The sequence below is a fragment of the Ambystoma mexicanum genome, chromosome 6q (genome assembly GCF_040938575.1).
Source record: "Ambystoma mexicanum isolate Mex_15411 chromosome 6q, UKY_AmexF1_1, whole genome shotgun sequence".
In the NCBI taxonomy this organism is placed as follows: domain Eukaryota; kingdom Metazoa; phylum Chordata; class Amphibia; order Caudata; family Ambystomatidae; genus Ambystoma; species Ambystoma mexicanum.
The window spans coordinates 1,426,592,525-1,426,616,035 of record NC_090937.1 but is presented as its reverse complement, the minus strand read 5'-3'; the positions used below and the strand labels follow the sequence as shown (position 1 = coordinate 1,426,616,035).

Genomic DNA, 23,511 nt, shown 5'->3' with positions numbered 1-23,511 from the left:
AGACTTTCGGCAGAGCAGATTTTCATTGCTCATGTGGCCAACCTACAGATTTGGGCCTAGGGTGTCTAAGCCACCAAGGAAAATGGGGAACCCCATGCATTTCAAAAAAGACTCCCTTGGGCACCCCCCTTTCCACTAAGAACATCCATGGTGGTTCAGTACCCCCTGCCTCCCCACCCAAAACAAGTTAAACTTTTTAAACATTTTAGTTTTGCCCCATCTGTGTGCCCATCTGCCCCCATGGTGGGCAAAACGTACTACCCGTGCATTGGGGGGGCCATTCCAATGTTTTCTGGTCCACCCTCAAAATGGATCGGAGAGGGCTACATGAGATGACCACCATCCATTTGGGGTGGGGGGAGAGGGCCACCCCCCTTTCCACTAAAACATCTATGGTGGTTGAGTGGCCCCCCACACCCACCTAAAACAAGTTATATTAATTTTCTTTGTCCCTTTCCTAGGGGCAGATGGGCACATTAGTGTGCCCATCTGTCCCCAGAATGGGCAAAATGTACTGCCCCAGCTTTTGGGGGGGGGGGGGGGATTTGGTGCATCTCATGTACCCCTTCCTAGGAGCCGAAATCTGCCCCCAGGGAGGACTAAGAGTTGCCCCCCCCATCCACTTAGGGTGGGGGGGAGAGGGCCACCACCCCTTGCAAAAATGCCTGGTGGCTAGTGGCCCCAACCCCACACGCCCACAACTTTTTTTTATATTTACTTTTTGCCCCCCTTCCCTGGGGGCAGATGATCACCCACCTGCCCCCAGGGTATTGCCCCTATGCTTTGGGGGCCGGGGTGTGAAGGAGGCCACTTTCATAAGTAAGCAGCCCCCCGCCCCTTCAAAAAAACAGATCCCTGGTGTCTAGTGGGCATTGCTGGGCGCGGACCGATCGATCCGTGCCCTGAAATGCTTCAAGAAGGGTGGTGTTGGAAAGGGGAGAGTCTCCCCTTTCCAACGACACCTCCCTCGATCTGAACGGCACAATAGTGCCGCAGAGTGAGGGAGATAAAGGTGGAAACACACCTTTTTTATTTCGACTGCGGCAGCCATTTCGGCTGCCGCAGTGAAAATTACTTTGTCTCATGTCGACGTGCTTTATGCACGCCGACGTGAAACTGATGGAAATCCAACCCCTGGGCTGTGAGGGGGGACCTCCCCTTCACTTAGCCCAGGGGTTGGATTACAGTTTTGTGCGATGCAGGGATCGCACAATACAGAGTGCCGGCAAGGACGAGATACCTCATCCTTGGCACTTTAGGGGTTAAAAGAGCCATAGAGCTTGTGCCACCATCACAGGTAAACAAGGGAATTTATTCTCTGTACTTCCTTGTTTCAAAGAAAGATCAGACCAAACATTCAGTTCTTGATTTAAGATGAGCAAACGCACGTCAAACCTCAAAAGTTCAGAATGCCAACATTTGCAGGAAGTCATTCCTCTGCTCAGAAGCGGGGACTCCATGGCAGCACTGGATATGAAAGATGCAAACTTTCATATTTCAATGTTGCCAGCACATCGAAAGTACCTAAGATTGAAAGTGGGGTTGGCACACTACCAATTCAAAGTACTTTGCTTTTGAGATTGGACCAGCCCCTTAAGGTATTAGCAGTAGCAGCGCCACACCCACCTTGAGAATCTATCCCAGTGTACCGTACCCTTATCTGGATGACTGGCTGATGATAGAGGCGCACCACCACTATATCCGCAAAACGCAAAGAAAACAACCTTCTGTATCAACTAGGTTTCTCAATCAACAAGCGAGTCAGGCCAAGTTCCAGTCGGCTGAAACAGTTTCTAGGGCCAATAATTTGAAAAGATGATGTTTAAGGCTTCCACTCCAGCGCGAAGGTCCAAAACCTACTAAATCAAATCCCATGTTATGCAGTAGGTCATTGGATAACAGTCATTAAGCTAATGCGCCGCCTTGGTATCATGGCATCTTCCATCTTCATTGTGCCACAATGAAGGCTACACATGCTTCCAATACAGGAACGGTTGGTGAAACAATGTCGCAGGCACAGTGATCCAGTGAAAGTTTTGCAAACAGTGGTGTTGGCGCTTCAGTGGTGGACAAAGGAAAACGTGTTGAGAGGAAAGCCCTTTGTCAACCTGCCAACACATGCCACAATCGCAAGAAAACTCATTACTTTTAGGTTGGAGAAGCTCATTGCTGCCTCATACAGCGCACGGCATGTGGACACAACACTAGCCAAAAAGCACATCAATGTTCTCGAAATTGCTAGCAGTGTACAAAGTACCACAAGCTTTCCAGCATCATTTAGCAGGGTGGGAATTCATTAGTTATCAATGACCGCACAACCGCCATGTTTTAAAACCATGCAGGGCTCACTCCCTAGATCTGTCCAGACTAGCATAGAAGATTTGGAGGTGGAGCATCCAGAGAGGCATTTTCCTCTCACCCAAAACAAACATTCCAGGGGAACACACTATGCGGAAACACAAGTCAGCCCTCCGATCAAGAGTAGGAGTTACATTCAAACATTGTAACTTTTCACACTGGGGGCAGCCAAACATAGATCTCTTTGCGACAAGTGAGAACGCAAAATGCCAAACCTACACCTTCAGGATCCTGCAGAAGGTGTCCAGGGGGAACACACTGTTTAGCAGCTGGTCAGGGACATTTTCATACACTTTTTCCCCCGATGCCACTCTTGAACAAAATAATCCACAGGATGCATCAGGAGCATTTAACCGTGATCCTAGTTGCTCCAATGTGGGAACGTCAAACGTGGTATTCCCACCCTATGAGTGTCCATTTGGTCACCAATGAAGCTAGCCTGCCCTTGTAACATGTCACAGAATCAAGGGTCAACCTCCACCTTTTTAGACAACCACTTTAGCAGCTTGGCTCCTGAGGTCAGAGTTCAGCCATCTTAAGTTACCTCGCAGATGCATGGAAATATTGAAAGAAGCACTTAAACCAAACAATGGACACTGCTGCTTCAACAAATGGAAAGGATTTGCAGTATGTTGGAGAAAGTCTAATATAAACCCAATTGACTGTTCACCATCTCGTATTGTGCATCTTTTACTTAATTTGTTGGACTCAGGTCTGGTCTTGAATTCCTTAAACGTCCATTTAGCTGCACTATCTGCATACACATCACAAAGCAAGGTTTGTTGGTGGAGAGTTCCAGTAGTGAAAGTCTTCATGGAAAGGGTCAAAAGACTATATCCCCCTATTGCAGTGACAATTCTTGCTCTTAGTAGTAAACTCGGGGGATCCAGGAAAAAGTCACTGTTCATGTAGGTATCCTTTTAAAGAGCAGACTTTTAGGATTTTAAGGTTGGAAGTTCTGCATAGGAAGTAACAGGACGGATCCAATGGGTAGTACTGCTTTTAAGGCATAAAGTCGGTTACCTTTGTTCTACCCTACCAGTGCAGACAAAGTTGTAGGACTTCAGAGGAGAGCCCGCACAACACGTTTAAGTTCCAGGCCCGAGGCCCAGAAAACTGAGTAAGGAAAAAACCGTAAGTCAGGGCAAGGTTAACCAATAACAAAATGTAATTGAAAGAGACCTAGAGGAAGCCACGACCCTGAAGCATGCGGGCCCCTGAGGGAAATATTGTGAAAATCCTAAAAACTCCGGGCCTAGAAGTACTCATGGTGGCAGTTCACAGAAACGCAGCTCAGGAATGGTAACAACCTGGTAAGTGGAAATCGTCTTACGCAGATTGAGTTACAGCTCCTGGGTACCCAAAGACATGAACTCCAAACCAATGGCGACCTAAAAACAACAATCTGTCTTCCTTGGAGCAGGACCCACCAGCCAGGAGTGAAAACGACAGCCATGTCTTCAGAAAGATGGAGGTACACCACCAAACTGATTCAGACCGCTAGACTGGAAAAGAGGAACAGCCATCCACCAGAAAATCATCCAGTAAAGGAAATTGAGACAGTGACCGAGGAAGGTCCACGCAAACAGCAAAGGAAGAGTAGTAGTGTCCCACCAACCTACTGCACAACAGTGGCTTCCTACGCTGAGGCACAGGACTAAGGCAGTAATTTGGGAAGATGGTCGTGAAACAGCATGGGAATTCTATCCCCGTCAGTGATGAGGACCAGATAGAGAGCATGAGGACTGACCAGGTGGGACGTCAAGAAACAAGAAGGGGTAACCAAAGCTCGGGGAATGGGCACAGGACCCAAACAGTTTGGCCTGACTAGACCTGTGAAGCAGAATCAAAGGCTAAATGGCAAACAACTGACCTGTAGGTAAGTAAACGTAAAATAAATCCAGCCGGGTTGAGGAAGGGTTCTGGTATACCCTAGGTTTATTTATTTTATTTACTGGGTTTTAATAATGCACCTATACACAATGTGTTTCAAGGCGCAACAAGACGAGGTGGGTTGAGGGATGACAAAAGAAAAACGGTCCTACTAGGCCTTGAGACATTCAGATCATGCAAGTGCAGTAAACGGAATTGCAGGGGAGGAGGAAGTGCCAGAGAGTTAGGCGAGTGCCAGGTGGTCAGAGCCCAGGAAATGCATGGGCAGAAGGACCACATGCTAAGTGCGAGGTACAGTGCTGGAAAGGTTCAGGGGGTACAAGCACAGCCAAGATAGTGCAGGGGAAGGAAGCACAGAAGGGCAAGTGCAGATTTGGGGTGGGGGGTCAGAGGAGACCAAGTGCAGGGGTAGACTGGTAGGGGAGGGTCTGGTGCACTGTAAGAATCTGAAGGAGCCAGGCAGCCAGTCAGGCAGAGGGCAGATATTAGCTGGGGAGGGGGAAGGAGGAAGAGAAAAGGAGGGTCTTGAGAAGCTTCCAGAACTTAAGTAGAGCCTGCCCAAGTCTGAGAATGGCAGGGACACCATTCCAGATGAAGGCACCTGCGGAGGAGGGAGATCTACCCCCACACTCCTTGCTTGGAGAAGCGTCTGCTCTGCATAGAGTTGGAGCTAGAAGACCGAAGGGCTCTAGCAGGGAGGTATTTGGGGGAGAGTGGGCTGGATGTAGCGGGGTCCCAGCCCGAAAGATAGCCTTGTGGATGATGCTGAGCATTTTGGACTTGATCCTTGCAGCCTGTGCTCCAGATAGAATTTTGGAGTGAGTGTATTACTCCCAATTTTAAGAATTGGAGCGTAAGTCCAATTTCAAGAGTAAAAATTTGGTTCCTCTTTCGCAAGAGATGAAAAAGTATCTGACAAATATCCAATTTGCATAAAATTAAAACTTTGTTCGAAAACATTAGTGTCAAAACAGCTGTATTTCAAAGTGGTTCTAAATAATTTATTGCACCTGTGGAAAACATTTTCCCCACACAAGGACTTTGTAAATGCATACTACCCAGCTTCATCTTCGTGATACTTGGGCACAAACTCTGTCGGTGATTCATAAATCAAGTCCCTCACTCTACCAGCATCACTTCTCTGCCTCTCAAGCCTACTTTTGCTACCTGTCACTACCTGCTTGACAGCCACTCCAAGTTTTTGCTCCATCTTTCCTTCCATTTGTTACTCTGTTTCCCCTGTCTCTCACTTTCTGATGCTATGCCTCACACCCTTGCGATGCCATATTTTGCGGTCTGTTTCTCTGTCACTCTGCCCTCCCATTTCTGCATTCTATTGTTGCTGTTTCCCTCCTATATCCCGCTGTGTCAGTTGATATAACTCATTCCTCTCTCGTGTCATTATTCTGGCTATATCTTATTACATTTTCTCGGATGTGGTTGCTTCTCCTTTTGATTATCTTTCTTGCACTGTCTCTTACGTTATTGGCCTGCCCTTCTCTAGTCTTGCCTTTCAGTTTACAACTTTCACCACCTGATGATGTGTTTTATTTTACTGTCTCTAAATGTCTCTTGTGCTCTGTTTCTATCACTCACTCCTATTGTGTTTGTCCTATTAACTCTGTTTACCTTCTCACTTTGTTGGTTGTCCCATCATGTAGCTCATTGCTCTCTTCCTGTTGCTCGAATTCCTGTTTTGGATTGTCTAGTATGTTCTGTCTCTTTGCCCCATTTCCCCCCTACTACACCTTTGTTCTCCTGTATTGCTTGGGTTCAGAGTTGCTCTTCCTCTCCTGTTTTTCTGTTTGCCTTTTAACATAGCACCAATAAATATCCAAAAATCTGAAAATGCCTTTTCTATTTTAAAAAGTCTAGTGCATCTTTACCATTGCGTGCTCCTTTTTAGATGTGTGCAAACCTTCTTTTGGCCATTAGGCTGTGGGAATAGAAGTTTGTCTGACCAGATGCAGCACTTGCTTGAATACAGATGCTTTTCCAACACTGTATGCCATTACAAGTATAAGAGCCCATTTGAGCTGTGTTCTGAGCCGTTACAAGTGCTGCATCTTTGTCTCAATAGCGACAAAACTGAAATCCTAATAGTCGGACTACCCAATACACTGCCTTCTTGATAGATAATTGCTCAATTCCAGTCTCCACCACAGTAAAGACACTAGGGGTCTACCTCGATGCCCCATTCACCATTTCCAGACAGGTGAGCTCAATTGCCTCCTTAGCAGCCTACGCCACTTAGGTGCTAAATGCGGCCACATCTTTCCTCTCTAAAAACGGCTGCCTAACCCTCGCCCGCACATTAATTGTATCCAGGTTAGATTATTGCAATGCTCTATTCGTAGGCACCTCCGTTGGCAACATTCACAAACTCCAAATCATTCAAAATAACGCCCCTAAAGCAGCCCTTAACATCCCCAAAAGAGAACATATTTCCCGAGCAAGAAGAGGCACACTGCCTCCCCACCCAGAAGCGCATCTTCTTCAAAACCCTATCCATTGCCCACAAGTGCATATCCAATACAGCCCCCCATAACTCTGTCATAAACTGACCAAAATGCGCTCCTCAAGCCTCCCAAAACCCCCTACACTTATTGTCTAATCGTGCCTAAAATGAAGACATGCAAAGCAGGTGGCTCAGGCTTCTCCCAACTAGCTGCTGAACTCTGGAACAGTCCCCCTCAACCCCCCATGAAGGCAGAGAAATCCTACTGGGTCTTCTGCAAAGCCCTCAAAACTCTGCTCTTCTCCTAACCCACAACTCCCCACCCCTTACCCCCTACTCCTAGCTGACCAGGAAACTAACCCTATTAAACTACTTCACCTCGCTGTATGTTAATGTCAAGTAGATCATTGGTAACTGTTATTTTTACCTGTGTCACCCACTGTACTGTTTGCGATATGGTGATCAAACTCTGCAACTGTAACAGCGCCTCAATGCCTTTGGGTTGTATGCGTGCTATACAAATGAAATAAATAAAGTATAGCAGCCCAGATGGCTGTTTGTTCTGTGCCTTAGAAGTATAGCCAGCCCTGGCAAATTCTTAAAAATCCTACTAGACCTGCAGGGCAGGTTCCTTAGTTTACGTACTCGACCTAAGAGAAATGCACTTTGCCCCAAGGTGACAGGTGGCAAAATATTTACCAGTGCTTTATGTAAAATCGTGCACAGTGCTGCAATGCTGTCAAGCATGCACAGTGAAACTTGTATTTCCCATTTATTGGAAACAGTGTTTGCAGCAAAAGAAAAATAAGTTCCTAACGTCCCCATGTTCGCCACCAAGGTCATGCAAATGGTACTCTCCCCGCATAAAAACAACTCGCCTATGCTAGTGGGCGAGTAGATTTCGCGAGCCTCGATGGCAGTGCTCATGCGACATGCTTCTTCTGAGCCATTAGTTATACTGGTCCTCATGGGATGTGCGTGTTCGACTTCTGAGCCATCACAGGTATAGCAGCCCCAATGAGGTGTGTGTTTGAGCCATTACAAGTATAGCAGCCCAGATGAAATGTGTGTTTCCGGATCACTGAACATTTAGTAGTCCTTTTGATGAGTTGAAAGTTCAGTCAATTGTTAAAATTGAATGTCACCTGCATCTTACATTCATATCTCTGATGCAGACTCATTAACTCACCTATCAACAGGATTTGGACTAACAGGTTACACATTCATCTCTACAGCAGGGTTATTAACCCACTGAGCTGCCTTTCCCAACAAGCTGACACTGAAAGGCACATAGGGGTAGGGCACTGGCATTTCCATGTGAGGCTTGCCTGACACAAATGGCTTGTCAGAAAAAGCTCCAAGCCTGTTTGGACTATTCTACATTCAAAGCTTCATAATGAAGCTTTGAAATGTGCTAGATTTTTGGCAGTGTGACTTGGTAATTGGACATGGGAGAAGCAGATGTTTTGAAAAGCGCAAGATCGAGTAGAACGGATTGAAGTATATGACAGCAATGCCATCTTCTCACATTGTCGGAGCTTGGTGGGAAGAGCTCAGACACTGTGCCTCGATGCTCAAGGGCTGTTTGTGTGCTATATAAAGCTAAATAAAGCTAAATAAATACTATTCTTGCTCAGTACTTTAGCTCGCTGCAGACATTGCAAACACATGTTTGTGCTTTCTTAACAGCAGCTCTGTTAAGAAATTCAGGTACTGTCCCAAAACATAGCAGACCTGCTAAGAAATGTGGGCATGATGCAATCAGCCCTGCTGTGAATATTTGACATTGTGCCATGACATGCGTATAGCAGCTCTGTTGATAAATTAAGCTACTTTGCCTGAATATATAGTAGTCCTGTTGAGAGGTACTGGTGCAATCTGTGCCACTCAAAATATGTACAGCACTGCTTCTACCTGTATCCATGTTATACCTGCTTGCGGTGGGTGGTCAAAAAGGGAGTTAAAGTTGAGACCACATGCCTAGCTATTTGTTGCTCTCTAAGAAAACAAACTATGTATAGTGCCCTTTCATGCACGCGAACACAGCAATCTTAAGACAAAAACCCCCACATCTTAATTTAGAACCCCAAAAAGTTTTCCTTCTCACAAAAGCCAAACCACTGCCTGCTGGGAGGCTTTCCTAAAAACTGCAAGATATCAATAACCCCAAGCCATTGAATGCAATCGATGTGCTTCTGTGATGAAAACAAAGTATGAAATGGCCATGCTGCTGCAACTGCACAGTCTCTATTAAAGTGGATTAAGACTGAGGAAAATGAAGCATAAATGCTGCCCTTGTTTAAGACACTTTTATTTTACGCAATACAACCGATAAAAACGCCCTGAGGAAAAAGGGGCGAGGAGCTGCTATTTTGGAGTTTGGTGCTTTTTCCAATTATAAAAGCACTTTTGACTTGTGCTAGCAAAACGCTGAACAACTACACAGTGAACTGAATTGGGAGTCCTCTCCCTTTAACTAGCAAAGACATGCAAGGACATACAGCATCAGCTGCAGCTACAGCTGATCTCATAAGGCCGCCTGCGTTGCCCTTGCGGCATAAGGAAAAAAGGGTGAGGAGCTGCTGTTTGGCTGTTCGGCGGGACGTGGGACCGACACAGTTTACTTGCACGATCACTGCAATAGCCGGCTGTTGGAAGACTGCGAGCTGAGACAAGCTTCCTTATGCTGTCACGGTATTTACAATAACCCTATTTGCACTAATCACACGCTATCTGAGTGTTTGTGCATCACGAGACAGGGTGAGGGAGAAGAGATGGACTCTGGCTGTTTCTCAAGCTGTCGGGCGTGCCTTACCCTGCTATATTCCACTCACGGGTAGCCTTGGTAAATTGTAGGTAGATTTAATCATGTGACTTCTAGAAAGAAGTAAAGGTTTGCTTTTCGGTATTAGAACTGCAAGACTGACCACTGTACACGGAACTTTTGTGGCGGGTTGGCACAAGATACAGCTGTCAGACTTTAACACACTGAGCTTCACTCACAATGTTTAAATTATGGTTGTAGTGATAAAATATTGATTGTTTTGTTCCTGACCGACTTAGTAAAACACACTTTTGTTGTGAACGTTGATTCACTATTTTCTTATTGATGAAATTAGTATTTTATACACTTATTCTGGGTGCATTTATATAACATTTTACTTAATTACACAGGGGCTGCGAAGATCACTTCTCCCCTGTGAATGTGATATAACCAATTGAAGAAACCTAATTGTAATACATTTTTACTTCAAATTGGGTTGTCTTCTATTTGTACTTGTACATACAAAATAGGCGGAATGCCCAATCACTTGATAATTTCACGAGCGTCTGTAATGTTAAAAAAAACGCCTGCAAGACCCTCACCAACTATTGCTAGTAGAAGGAAACTAACAGGCTTAGCTCCTTTCATAATTGATAAAAGGAACGTTGCAGGAGTACATAAGAGACTTTTGCCAACTGTAAATACCGGCTGTGCCTCCCATAGAGGGATTGCACTTGTTTGAAAATGTCCCCACAGCGTCTTCTGAGTCACAAGGGAAAGATATAATTCATATTTTAATGACCGACAAACCATTGATTTTATGGGCTACCGGCCTGCTGAGCGAGCCAATCAATGTTTGTGAATCGGGGGATGTGATGGATTTGTCGGCAGCTAACACAACTCCAGGTGCTATGTATAGGATTCCCAATTCGATATCCTGTGACATAAAATGTCCAGATATCGACCTACCAGACGAAAAACCGCTCCTTGAAACTATTGAAAGAGAGATACAAAATGAATGCATCGATTGGTATGCCGGACTGTGTTTCACCCGGAATGAATAATCCCGTAAATGAAAACTGCCCCTTCAAAGAGCATGTTTGACGAATCAATCCAAAACGAGGCAAATTCTTCCTTGCCTTTTTCACACCCGATCCCACGAAGACCTCAGATCATGGCTACGACTCCTGTCACTTTGCCTGAGACAAAGGCTGAGGACTTGAATTGGTTGCCTTGATTTCTTCTTACAAATTACGTTACCAGCTACGAATTCATCCATTGCAGCTCTATTTCGATTGTTTGAGAGCCTAGATCTTAAGCTCACTCATCAGTCAAAACAGATGAATATTAGTTTATGGATGGCTAATGTTGATAGAAACCATCAACCTGGATCTCACATATCGAACAGCATCAAAAATATGGCATTGTTGAGGAGAACTTTTGCCAGTTCAGCAGGCCGTGCTTTACCCACGTTCTCCGACATCATCTGACCAATTATCTCTATTACAGATGATCGAATGTTATTACAGATGATCGAATGTATCAAGAGGGAGGTAATTTAGCGGGGGTCCTGTAGTGACAAATCAATGTGAATTGCACTGATAGAGGAGTGTCTATTCCCCATGCGTGAATACGGGAGTCGGTGACACGCGGGATAAATGGAGTTGCTTCCTGTCTTCAACCGCATGACTCTAGAGTGACCAGAAACATGGACCCTAAATGTTCCACTATCTTTAATTTGTTTCATGCACCCACATTTGAGAAACAAGCAGAAAATGTTATTGCTGTGAAAAAAAGTAAGAATTAAAAAAAATGGAAGTTCACTATCCAAAACAAGTGTGAAGTCAAATGGGCAATTGCGTCGGCTCTGTTAGGAGCGTGCCTGGAACAAACAAAAATCTGATAATAAAAGTAAGACTTCTGTCGTCAAGGAAAATAAAATTGCCATAATGGAGCATACTCCACTAAATGAATTAATTGTAGCATTGGCTGAGATCATTAGTCAAAAAGATATCCAACAATATCCAGCCTCAGGATATACTGCCCTAACAATTCCTAACAGTAAAACACTGAACAATCCATCAGTGAACCCCTTAGCCCCACAACCTATTAAAACCACACCATTAGAGGCCCCTTCGGTCCCTCTGTTTTGTTGTCCCAGGACATTGACACTAAGTTAGATAAGAATATTTCTCTGCAACTTAAGGCCCTAATTCAAACCTCAATTGAAGATCTTATCAAACAACAAAAACATACTTTAAGCGCCCTAGAGGAACATGAACTGCTAGTACCAGCGGCTACCACTCTGAGGGTCGCTATTAAAATAAATAATCCAAGAAACACAGTTGCACTTATGCAATCAAACATAGAATTGCACTCTAGTAATATGCGATTGCCTCCAACACCTAGTTTGAACCAACACAACTTTTTTCATTCTGAAATGTCGATCTGCTCCATTTCCTTCATGTGATCTGAACCGTACTTCCAGTGATAGCGATTTTTGAGGACATTAGCAGCCTGCAAGGTATCACTTCTGTTGATATTTTGCAGGTAGAATTCTTGAATGAAAATGATCTCACTGTAGTGAGAATTTGGCTTGCCTCAAATGTGGTTACAAACATTATTTGGCAAGCAAAAATTGAACTGTTTGCCTTGGGGTATTTATTAGCGCAAGATACAGCCACACTAAAAGGAAAGGCACAAGAAGAAAACTCATCAAGATCAGCTAATTAGAACTCCGCAAATATATGGCCTAAGATCTGATGCTGTCCGCAATTGTAGAACATCTTGGGAGCAGCATTCTGCTTTATAACTAATTGATCAACAGAATATCAAAGTCTTGCTGGCTAGTTGGAACACCCGCGGCTCTATCCATATGTTTGGCCCAAGTGCAAATTCCATGCAAGCATTCCAAATCCTAGCATTCCAGGAGACATGGTTAGGTGAACCAATTTGGGATGGATATGAAATTATATTAAATCCAGCCAAACCTAATATTAGCGGATGTGCGTTGTCTGGTCCGATGGCTTTCGCAAGCAATCAAGGCCATGAGATTTTCCCATGGGCTGCCCCTAATTTCTTACAATTGGTAAGAATGAAGTACCACCAAATACAATTGCCTTAATTAAACGTATATCACAATCCGGCAGCCATTGCTGATGATGCATTTTTCAAAGACCTAGAAAATCTAATATATATGGTCTCTCAAACTCCTGAGCTAATTAATACACTCCTAGTTGGTGACCTAAACCTACAGTGTCCTCCCTCTAACACTGCGAAAAACAATCCCTCTGTGAAAAAAAGGTGGCTGGGTTTGATGATAGACCACCAACAACTTATGCTCAATGGAGCCTTCGCGAGTGATATCCCCCAAGAAGTACATGGCGGCGTGGTACTAGTGAATCCGTCATTGATTACATCTTTATGGATAGATATACTTTCAGTCGCACGATAGAATTCTAAATTATTGCCCAAGATCATAGTAACCATAAACTACTAGCTGTAAAATGAAAATGGTCTCTAGAAATAAGTGAACAAAAAATCTATTTAACAAAGTATCTTCCTCATTTGAATGTTAATAACCGGCGAACACGCTTCCGTTGGAATGAGCATACCCTGTATTCATTAAAGAATTCTATGTGGAAGGGCGAACAATCTGCATCTACGTTGCAATTATTTCAGCAACAATATAACTGGTCTGTTTGTTGTCACTTTCAACCGAGACATGCCTTTGACTCTGAGGTCCAAGGAAACAGAGTTGCGTAGGAATAAAAAACAAGTTCTTTGTTTTCCACCATCACTGAGAATTCAGGCCGTGAGATCCTTACAATGTCAATATAAAAATTGGCTATGGTCTCACAAAATGAGTCTCCTCCAGAATGCTGGAGAAGCCATGCTAAAAGCTATCTTCTCCAGGACTATGTCAGAAATCTGGGCCCTTCTAAATGTGGCTTCCCATTCAAGTCAGTTGGCAGTGCAAATGGAGTCAAACATCAATGAATTGTGCGCTTTACTAACTTGTACAAATTACTGGCGGACTGTGTAGAATGTAATTATCCATAATCCGATAGTTATACTAAACTGGAGATTTTGGAGGAAGATGTATTCTATATAATTAGGTGTAGCAATTCCAGAGCCCCGGGCCCTGATGGCTTCAGTAATCAGATGCTCAAGTCATATCCATGGATATGGTCACAGATTCTGTATAAGATATTTCAAGAAAGCCTGCAAGCCAACTGTCTCCCCGAGTCGTGGAGACATTCAGTTGTTGTTCCCATCTATAAGAAGGGTGATCAGTCTAGTCCGATCAACTATAGACCGATCGCCCTTCTAGATGTTCCGGGTAAAATCTTTTCTCGATTTATATTGCGTGATTTAAATGAATGGACAATCCAACATCTACAACGTGATCCATTCCAAACTGGATTCATAGCGGGTATGGGAATCTTTTGACCCTGAAGGTGATTCTAGCTCCTCATAACCCTATGAAGCAACCTGTTATATGGTCTTTGTTGACCTGCGGGCAGCGTTTGACTCGGTGTCGAGGGAAATGCTGTTCGAGAAGTTAATCGAAGCTGAGTGCCCAGAGTATTTGGTTGCTCTTATTAGAGCTCTACACACGCACACCTCAATACGGATCAGGTTGGACCTGAAGGGCATATTGTCTCCTCAGATTGAAACTAAGAGGACTGAGGCAGAGGTGTATACTTGCCTCAGCCCTCTTTAACTTCTTCATAGCAGACATACAGAATGCATTTGAAGGAATATTTGCGGATGCCCCTAAATTGGCCTCTAGACCAATCTCGGCCATTTTATATGATGATGATTTGGTTTTGTTATCTAAATCTCCCCAAGGCTTGGAACACTAATGCGTTGGTCATATACACTCAGGATAACCACCTCTCTGTCAATTTGGACAAAACTAAGGTAATGATCTGCGATGAACATGCTAAACAGGGTTAAAAAAAAAGGAACAGGTGGATGCTCCAGGGAAAGGAATTAGAACAAGTTATTATACGTTTGTTGGATCATGCTGATGAGGGTTAATATGCAGCAATGGAAATTAAGTTGACCAGATTGATTGCACAATCAATCATAATCCAAAACGAATACAGAACATTTTAAACTGATACCGCACTTAAATTCCATATGCAGAAAATCACTCCCATTCTCCTCTATGGTTCTGAATCCAAAAAAACTGATTTGGCTCAAGTTTGGAATAAACTTGAGTCGAAATACTGGAAACAACTATTGAAGCCTCCCAATTGTGTTCCTGGTGTATTAATCAGGAGAGAACTTGGCCTCGTCTCTCTCTATGCAAGATATCTTTGGCAGGTCATATCATTGTTTAGAAAATGTTTAATAGCCTTTTCTCCAACATTACTTAGAGGTGTCTTGTCAGAACATATGTTTACATCTGATGATCATTTTGTGCAAGTATGGAGATTGGCAGTAAATCAGGCTCTTGCTGATGCAGACATCACTTTAGAAGTGTTAATTCATGACCCAACAAGAGCGAAAACAAGTGTGTTCCGATACGATTGGATCCAAGCATGCTGGAATCGTAATGCAACAATCACTATCCTTGCAACATTGTTCAGATTTAATGCGGCTGAGACAAAATTTATGGCACACTAAAGATATTCAGGCTAGACTGAGACTGATTCAGACGTATGAAAACATCTGTCGATTCTGTAAAATCCCTAATACAGAAGAAACCCTACAACATCTTTTAACGAACTGTGGTCCTCTATATCAAGACAAATATACTTAAAACCAGCTTTAGAACAATATCATATAACAACTCCTGAAACATTATGGCACTTTATATTCAGCTGTCACTGTCTCTTAGAATTGGCACACTGAGGATGTTGTATGCGTTGAAACTGGATGAAATAATGGCAGATAGCATTTAACCATAAGTTAAATCTCCATTCCTTTTGTCATCATAGTGAGAGTTAGTGATTGATTTGGGCTCTGTATGTTATCTGGTTTACTAAACATCAAATTAGCTTGTACTCCCATTATGTCTAGCATGTTTTAAGTTGAATCGAATTATGTAAGGAAGACAAATGGAGCCCTAATCGATGAGGCAAACACTACAAAGAGAATTGAGTCTTGGATAGGATCTATTGGAAAGCTTTTGCATTGTGCTTTTAATTGCAATTATTGCTAGTTTCAGTTTGTCTTGTGCTCAAGATTTCTTATTCTCTTATGTGCTTCATTTGTGATTTACCTGCATTTTCTAGTACTTTCCTTTTGTTTTTGCCCGTCTTTCTACTCAGATAAACGTTGCAATTTTAATATAGTGATTTGGATGGTCGTTTCAAAGGTTTTATGAATTCTGTAACCACTGTTTTAACTCTTGTAAAATATTGTAAAGTTGATTAACTCAGCTATACGAAAAAAAAATACAACCTGTGTCTTAAAGCAAAGTGAAAAGCATGTTCATGATTCAATATGCTTTAATAACACTGTAACCTACAAAATGCAGGCAGTTGAACAAAAACACAAATCCCCTTTTACATTAATCAGAAAGTATTATCTTGATAGAATTATTAACAGGGGAGAGTGTTAAAAATGTAAACAGACCTGGACTCCTCCCAGTTGCTTCTTTCAATGACTTATGTAAGGAGTGGATTTGCAAGCTACTGCTAGCCAGGCTGTCGCCAGTGTGCTCCATGATACATGGGGGTGCTGCCATAAATAACCTGTGTAAGTGGTATGCAAGGAAGAATTAAAAGGGCCACATTGACAAGATTTTTGTGCTTTAAAAAGGCCCGAGGCACCTTATCTGGAGGTCTGCTTGCAGCTTTCAGGAGCCACTGGAGAGATTTTAGGGCTGGAGAAATGCAGTCCCTGGGCTTGAGACCAAGGAACCGTCTTCCTGTTCTGGATTAGTTGAAGGGGGCGAAAGGAGGAGTTAGGTAGGTAGGTAGGTAGAGGAAGAGGCTGTTATAATAGTCCAGCCTGGAGAGGACCAGCGCTCTGAAGACATTGAGTTTTTGGGGGAAGCCGATGAAAGGGAGAATGCCTCTGAAGAGGTGCAGCTGAAAGTGGGCCTTCTTGGCAAGGTCTGTAATGTGAGGAGAGAGGAGTCGAAGAGGACACCAAAGGTGAGAGGTCCATGGGGGGCGGCCAGGGTGTAGGAGGGAGCTAGAGTCCCAATGAGAATGATCTCTGTCTTACTGGCATTAAGGAAGAGATCGGTAGCAGAGCACCATGCCTAAATAGCAGAAAAACAGTTAGGAATAAGAGGAAGAGGAGGAGGAAGAGGAAGAGTAGGGAAGCTTGAAGGAAAGTTGCATGTCTTCTGTGTAACATTGGAAGTTAGGAGAGGAGGAAGTGATCAAGTGGGCTAGGTGGGCAAGGTAGATGTTGAAAAGCCAAGGTGAGAAGAGCGCCAGGAGGAGCACCACAGGTGGAGAGTGAGATGAAGGATAGAAAAGGGCCTAGCTGTACCTGCGAAGGTCGTTCAGGGAGGAAGGACAACCAGTCCAGGCCCGGCCCGTGATGCCAAGGGTATCGTGGGGCTTGATTGACCGTAGTATCGAAAGCAGCAGAAAGGTCAAGCAGGATGAGAATGGAAGGAGAGTTGGAATTTACCCATTCACTCATGGGCAGCCCTCCAGTCAAACAGCAGGGCAGCAACATAACCGCTTTGGCAGCCAGTCCATAAGGCTGACCCTTAAAACCGGCAAACCAGTGCTCCAGATAAGATTTTGAGGTGGGAGTATTTTACTACCTATTTTTAAACTTTGAGAGTAAATGTCATTTTAAGAGTAAAAATTACATTTCTCTGCAAGAGAGTAAAATGTGTGCGACACGTGTGCAAAAACTGTATGGAAATCATTACTAGGGGCCAATGGGGATGTAGAATAGCATTTAACGTAGACCTTCGTGGAATAGAACCGAAGCACAATATACATCTGCCAAAGTTGCCCTCAGCTTAATTGTTTGCACGCTTATTCAATGGTCACTTGTGTTTGTGCCAAGTTTGTATCGCAGCTTTCTGTATTGTGACAGAATACAACTTTCATTATTTCTCTAAGGTCTGGCCATTTGATCTCTCCTGTATATATTTAAATGTTGGAAACACAAAAACGTACCCAATTACACATTAAAGCAAGCATGAATTGTATTGTGTGTGTGAGGTTCGATTACAAAATTGTCTTTTGATGTTTGAATTGGCCTTGCCGTGATTCGAACCAGCAACCTAGAGAACATGCACAGATTGCAGGAACAAATGCTCAACCGGCTGAACTATCTTATTGGTTAACCTCCTTCAGAGGTCAGTAAACTGATTATCGACTGAGGTATAATCAGTGTCTAGATGTTGGATGAACCATGTATGAAGTGCTACATAAAGTTAAATACCTATCTGAATTATCACAGGGACAGGTTTTGCTGAGTTTCTATTTCAATTACAAATATAACTTTAATTTTTTGGTATATGAACAGAGCTTGCGCTTCCTTGAGAGTCAGGTTTTCAAGGTTTTAATTGTAGTCTTGAAGATTTGAGAGGCTAGAACACCTGGTGTAACAACACTCACCCTTGAACAAAGACTGCTGCCACTGGCCATTTATAATAATGTACCCCATTGACTGCAAGGTTGAATCGATGTAAATTAGACCGTACATTGTCATCATTTTACACACTGTTTTTATAATTGGAGTGTAAAAAAATGATCTGCATCCGCATGATTATGCACACAGCACCGGTACTCTAAAAAATACAATTGTGTAATACTTGTTTGCTTTCACTACAAAATATGGATTCTCAATTGCATCCTAAGTTTTTCATCTTTTTAATTATACGATCCTAAAATGCTAGGAAAATAAATATGCACAGTGCTTCTGTTTTTTTCCCACACCACAGCAGAAGCTGAATGGAAAGAAACCATTCCTTTGATCACGGTGTGCAGTTTCTTTTTTTGAAAGGCTTCAGTGAAATACATTTTGTTTCAGAGACTTATCCAGGGCTTGAATTACATCCATGTAGATAAAAATCAAAAGAAGCGTTCTGGTTTCTGTAAAGTAACCTGACCTTTGCACTGCCCTCTGCTCTAAACTTATAATAATAAATATATAAATAAAACTGTTGTATTTACAAGATTTTCATGTTTAAAAAGGCCTGGTACGCACCTTATCTGGAGGCCTGCGGCTAACATTCGGGTCCATTCTCATGGTTTGTGTATTGCACTGACTAGGCAACTGACAATGGCACCTGGGGTGCAGGCTGCACTCAGACAGCCTATGTTTTCACAGAAGCATATTAGGCCTGCCCAGTTTCCCTATACAAATGAAAGAGCAAATAAGTAACTGAGAGTAAGACCTTGACAAATACATTAGTAATTCAATGGCTACCATACTAGTACATAGGACTACTAATGTGGTTGACCCCGCTAACCCCATAGCAAAATCAAAACGAACAGCTTTCACCAGCCCACGCCACAACCTTATTGTATGGTGATAATTTTCACACTAGTGCCAGCACCCCTGCACTAGGCGGTATAATGGGCTACAATAGGACAGCACATCTTAAAGGGGTTGATATGGCTGGGCTGCTTCAGTTGAAGTACCTCTGACCACAATTGGATCAGAGCCAGGAAAGCCAACAGGAGAAACCCAGAAGTAGAGGTGTCCCAAAACAGGACAGCGGAACCCCCAAAAGAAATTCTGCTTTTAAAATAGCCAACCAATATAAAGATAGCAACAGCATTAAAGACCTCCCTAATTCTGTAAACCACTACTCCTTCAACACTTCTAAGCATTGAACCTTGATCAACATATGGTGTTCATTGTCCATAATATCTCAGAATAGTGTCCCTAGTTCACTTCAGTGCTCCTACTCAGATTAAACGGGAATGGGAATAAACTCATAATGGAGCGAAGAGTTTATCCACAAGAAAGGGTGGTCTGATCTTGGAATAAACAAATGATAAGATTTCAAGTGTGATAAAGCTATAAATTGCCTGGGTTATTTGTCTTTTATAATATGGTTTCTGGTCTTCCCCTTTTCTGAACACAGTGTAATGAATGTAATGCCCACCATGATGCTTAGCCCTAATCACTGTCTCTGGCATATAGTGCCTAACTCACTACTGTGCATTGCAACATAAAATGTTCACCCCTGCTTCACTGCACATCTTACTGTTCACCAGTCACAGGCAGTGTCCCAGGCCTGCCAGTCTCTCAGGCTACTTGGCTCCTTAAGCAATGGTAAAGCCTAAATGTCAATCCATGGACTGTTTGTTTAAGGCAAAAACTATGTATCTGCAGGTAGAATTTATACAGCAAACAAAACCGCAAAATAACTATTTGAGGTCCTAGATAATCTTTGTTGTGCCAAATCTCTTGTTAAGGACATCAAATCTATTCAAAATATCACTGATGAGAGAGCTAAATTCGGTCAGAATAAAGTTATTGACATTGTTAGAAATTCAAGTCTAATGCTCTGTCCCAGTTGACCTTTTCATTATGAATCATATTCCACCATTTTATGTGAATTTACATCTGTATAGTAAAAATAAATGTTCAATCTCCCGGCTAAAATGAACCATTCTAGCGAACCTCGTGTTTTTTTAAATGTTTTATTTAAATGTATTTCCATTTACACTGATAATCAAATATATAGCTGTCAGGTGTGCTTATTCCAGCACCCTGTATAACAGTAACCATAATAAACAATGCATTGCTTCATGTCTAATCTAACGTATGCTGCAAGAATACACTGCTTAACTGCTGGACCCCAGATACAAGGGTGTTGTCCGTTCGCCCTGCTAGCTAAGCCCGAGGTATATTCCAATCGCACGTATCCTCACACATTCTGTACACATTGTAAACATCTATAATGAAGAGGCATAGGCAGCATTCACAGTGGTAAGTCATATGAAGGATGCAACGGGGATTAGAGCAAAACATTCCATACCAATATATCGTCTAGTATATTGCATATTTTGGTATGTTTCTGGACCACACACTAGTCTGTCGCAGACTATCTCTGTAAATCCCCCCACCACAGGGTAAACTGCAGTCCTGTCTGTTCCTTTCAGTCCGTGGGCACCCTTTGCTTCAACAGCAAGCGTGATAAATCAAACCATTTAGTCACATATCTCTGGTCCCTAGGCTGAGAATACATACCCAATAGGCATGTTTCCGGTAGCCATTTGAGGCTTGTGACCCCTGCGGCTTAGTGTCTATCAGACCTTCTCCCGAAACTGATGTACTACTGGGCAGGTCCAGAACACATGTATCGGGTCTTTTTTTATCACATGCATACCTAGGGCTGCCCGGGGACACAGAGGAAGAGAAGCAAAATAACCTATATGTGGTCATGTATGACATATGTAAAACCTGTAGTTGGATCAGTCTGTCTGGGGTTTCTGGAGACCTTATGTACGTATCCATGTTTTATCTTATGCTTCCTCCTTTATGATGGTGCCAAGACCTAGTTCCCAGAGTGCCTTCACATTTAGTGCCCCTTCCTCTCACCCATATAACAAGGTCCTACACAATTTAAACACATCTCCCACCCACTGTCAGCTCAGTCATTAGATCAATCACTTCATTTTCAGGTTCCTTTGGTAGGTCCTGCCACCGGGACTAGCTGGCCCCATATCCCAAACATTGGACTGGGTGCAGGTTCTATTCAGAAACCAGCTCTGTAAATGGTAATACTGATCCATTCCTGAACATATCAGCTCATATGGCCACCCCCTTATCCTCCCAGCATCGTCTTGCATGGTGAAAGTCTTCAATTCCCAACACAAAGTGGATGTCAGCGGAACTGTCTTTGAATATGGAGCATTCCGGCGGGCTTACCTGATGCTAGTGCAGAATTCGATGTTTGTGAGTTCTGTGGTTCCATTTCATCGAACCCCTACACATTTTGCTTTTTCCCCTTGGTTTTTCTAGATTTTACTTTATTTTTGTGGTAAGGGGGATTTTAAGGCCACCTGCCACTATAACACTTTTCCCCCTGTTAGGCAAAGTTTAAATGCAGTACCCTCTGGGACCACTACACACAACTCTGACTACAGGTATAGGAAACCCAACCTTTAGTATAAGCTTGTACTACACAGTTTTGGTATCGTGTTGAGCAGCCAGGCTTATCTCAAGAGGGGTCAATGTGAGCTGCAGGGGAGTTGCACAGAGATTCACGGTGACAAGTATTCAAATAAGCTCTTACACTCAAGGTTTCTTGAATAAACAATGATTAATTTATCAGTCAGTTAGAATAAGCCTTCTTTATTATTCTATATTATGAGAACAAGAAGAGACCACAAATATTCTTAAGCAGGCATATACATTTGGATCCCCCAAGAAGAGTCATTCAGTACAATAGGCTAAGCCAAAGTCAATGGACAAAAGTCTTATATAGGATGCAGCACTCCTGGTAGGTAAGATGAAAAGTATTTGCACAATGTTTTAGAAGTCTTTGAGAAAAGAAGAATCAAATGTAGGGCCACAAGCTGATTAGACTTGGGTAGTAGAAGATGCAAGCAACTCCACAGTAAGAGGTAAGTTCTCTCAGACTTTTTACATTACCTTTTGAATTGAATATAAAGTGCAGCAGATGGCTTCTGTTCCTGTGCAGCTCTCTAGATCTCACTGTTCCTGGGCCTCAGTCGTGGGGACAAGAGGGAAGACTTCTGGGGATTCCTGCACTGCAATGCAACGGTCACCGCTCGCAACCGGCAATCTTCAAATCAGTGGCTGTTCAGTGTTTCAGCTCCTCGTGTCTACCGCAAATAGCAACACTGCGTTCCTGCCTGTCCAGATGGATTTTCATTGCTTCTGGGGTCACGCACTCATTTGAGGGGGATCAAGCTCGGTCAGTCCTGCTTCCTGAGAGTCCGGAGGATCTTCCTGGAGCTCTTAGCCAGCTTAAAAGCAACGCACACAATCTGGTGTTCCTCTCCCTGGCTATATGGTTTCCAGCTGCAACTCTGTGGATATTCAACCAGCTCTGAGATGGATGTCCAGGTGGCTTACTTTGGAGTTGATTGGTCCCACCAACTCAAGGGGAGAAGACGTCCTTGCAGGGGCTTCTCTGTTGATACGAATTTGGAGTTTCAGCACAGCAGCAGGGATTCACCGGGCAAACCAACTGTCCAGGAGTTGCAGCAGGCGTCTTCTTCAAGTTGTTCTTCGGTTCCTTTGTCCAGTGGTCGACTCTGCCTTCCAGGCCAAAAGCCTCGCCTTTTATTCAGTTATCTCCCATTCATTCCAGCCTTGTCAGTCAGCCAGGGGTGGCTGTCCTTGCTGGACAGTCAGCCGGCCAATCACCACAGAGTGCATTTGGGTCTCCTAGGAGACGTAAGCACAGGGTATTTCGGGCACCTCCCTCACTTCCTGTCTACCCCAGACACCCTGGAGCCAGAGGCAGGCTTCACTTGTGAATGCCGCCAAACGCAAAGTGACCAATGGGACAAAACCTGGTTTGGCGCGCAGAGTAAATCTCAAGAAGGACCTTTACACAAAGAAATGGTGAAAAAAGAAGACTGGGCCTTTTTGACAAAAATGGCACCCTTAGGTGCTTTACTGCAGCTGCGAATGTAGCCCGCGGTAAAGGCACACCACAGTAGTTAAACGAAACCACTGCCACCAGCCATTCAGTGAGAAAAGGGTAACCTAAACATTTTCATGAGAAGCTAGACAAAGGGGATACTAGGGTAACCCCTCCAGCACCGTATTTTAAGATAGTGTGTGCTGGCCCTAAGAAGTTACAAATGTAAGAAAAGTCAATTTCACTTTACTGCTCTTGGAAACAGTAGTTTTAAACCTTTGGGAAATCTGAAAGAGTTCCCTGTGCCACTGCACTGAAAGTGCTGTGTGACACAATGTACAAGATGATGCCTATGGAGTTTGTCAGACTCCACAACCAAACGAAACAGTGTTCAAAATCACATGAGAGAGTGGGAAAAAGGTCTCTCTCTCTCTCTCTCTCTCTCTCTCTCTCTCTCTCTCTCTCTCTCTCTCTCTCTCTCTCTCTCTCTCTCTCTCTCTCTCTCTCTCTCTCTCTCTCTCTCTCTCT

General features: G+C 43.4%; 1 protein-coding gene across 4 annotated transcripts in view; it reads left to right on the top strand.

Annotated features, from left to right (window-relative positions):
• Window positions 1-23,511, top strand: part of NSD2 (nuclear receptor binding SET domain protein 2) — a 1,742,450-nt gene that overhangs the window by 471,958 nt on the left and 1,246,981 nt on the right. The gene's annotated exons all lie outside the window — the stretch shown is intronic.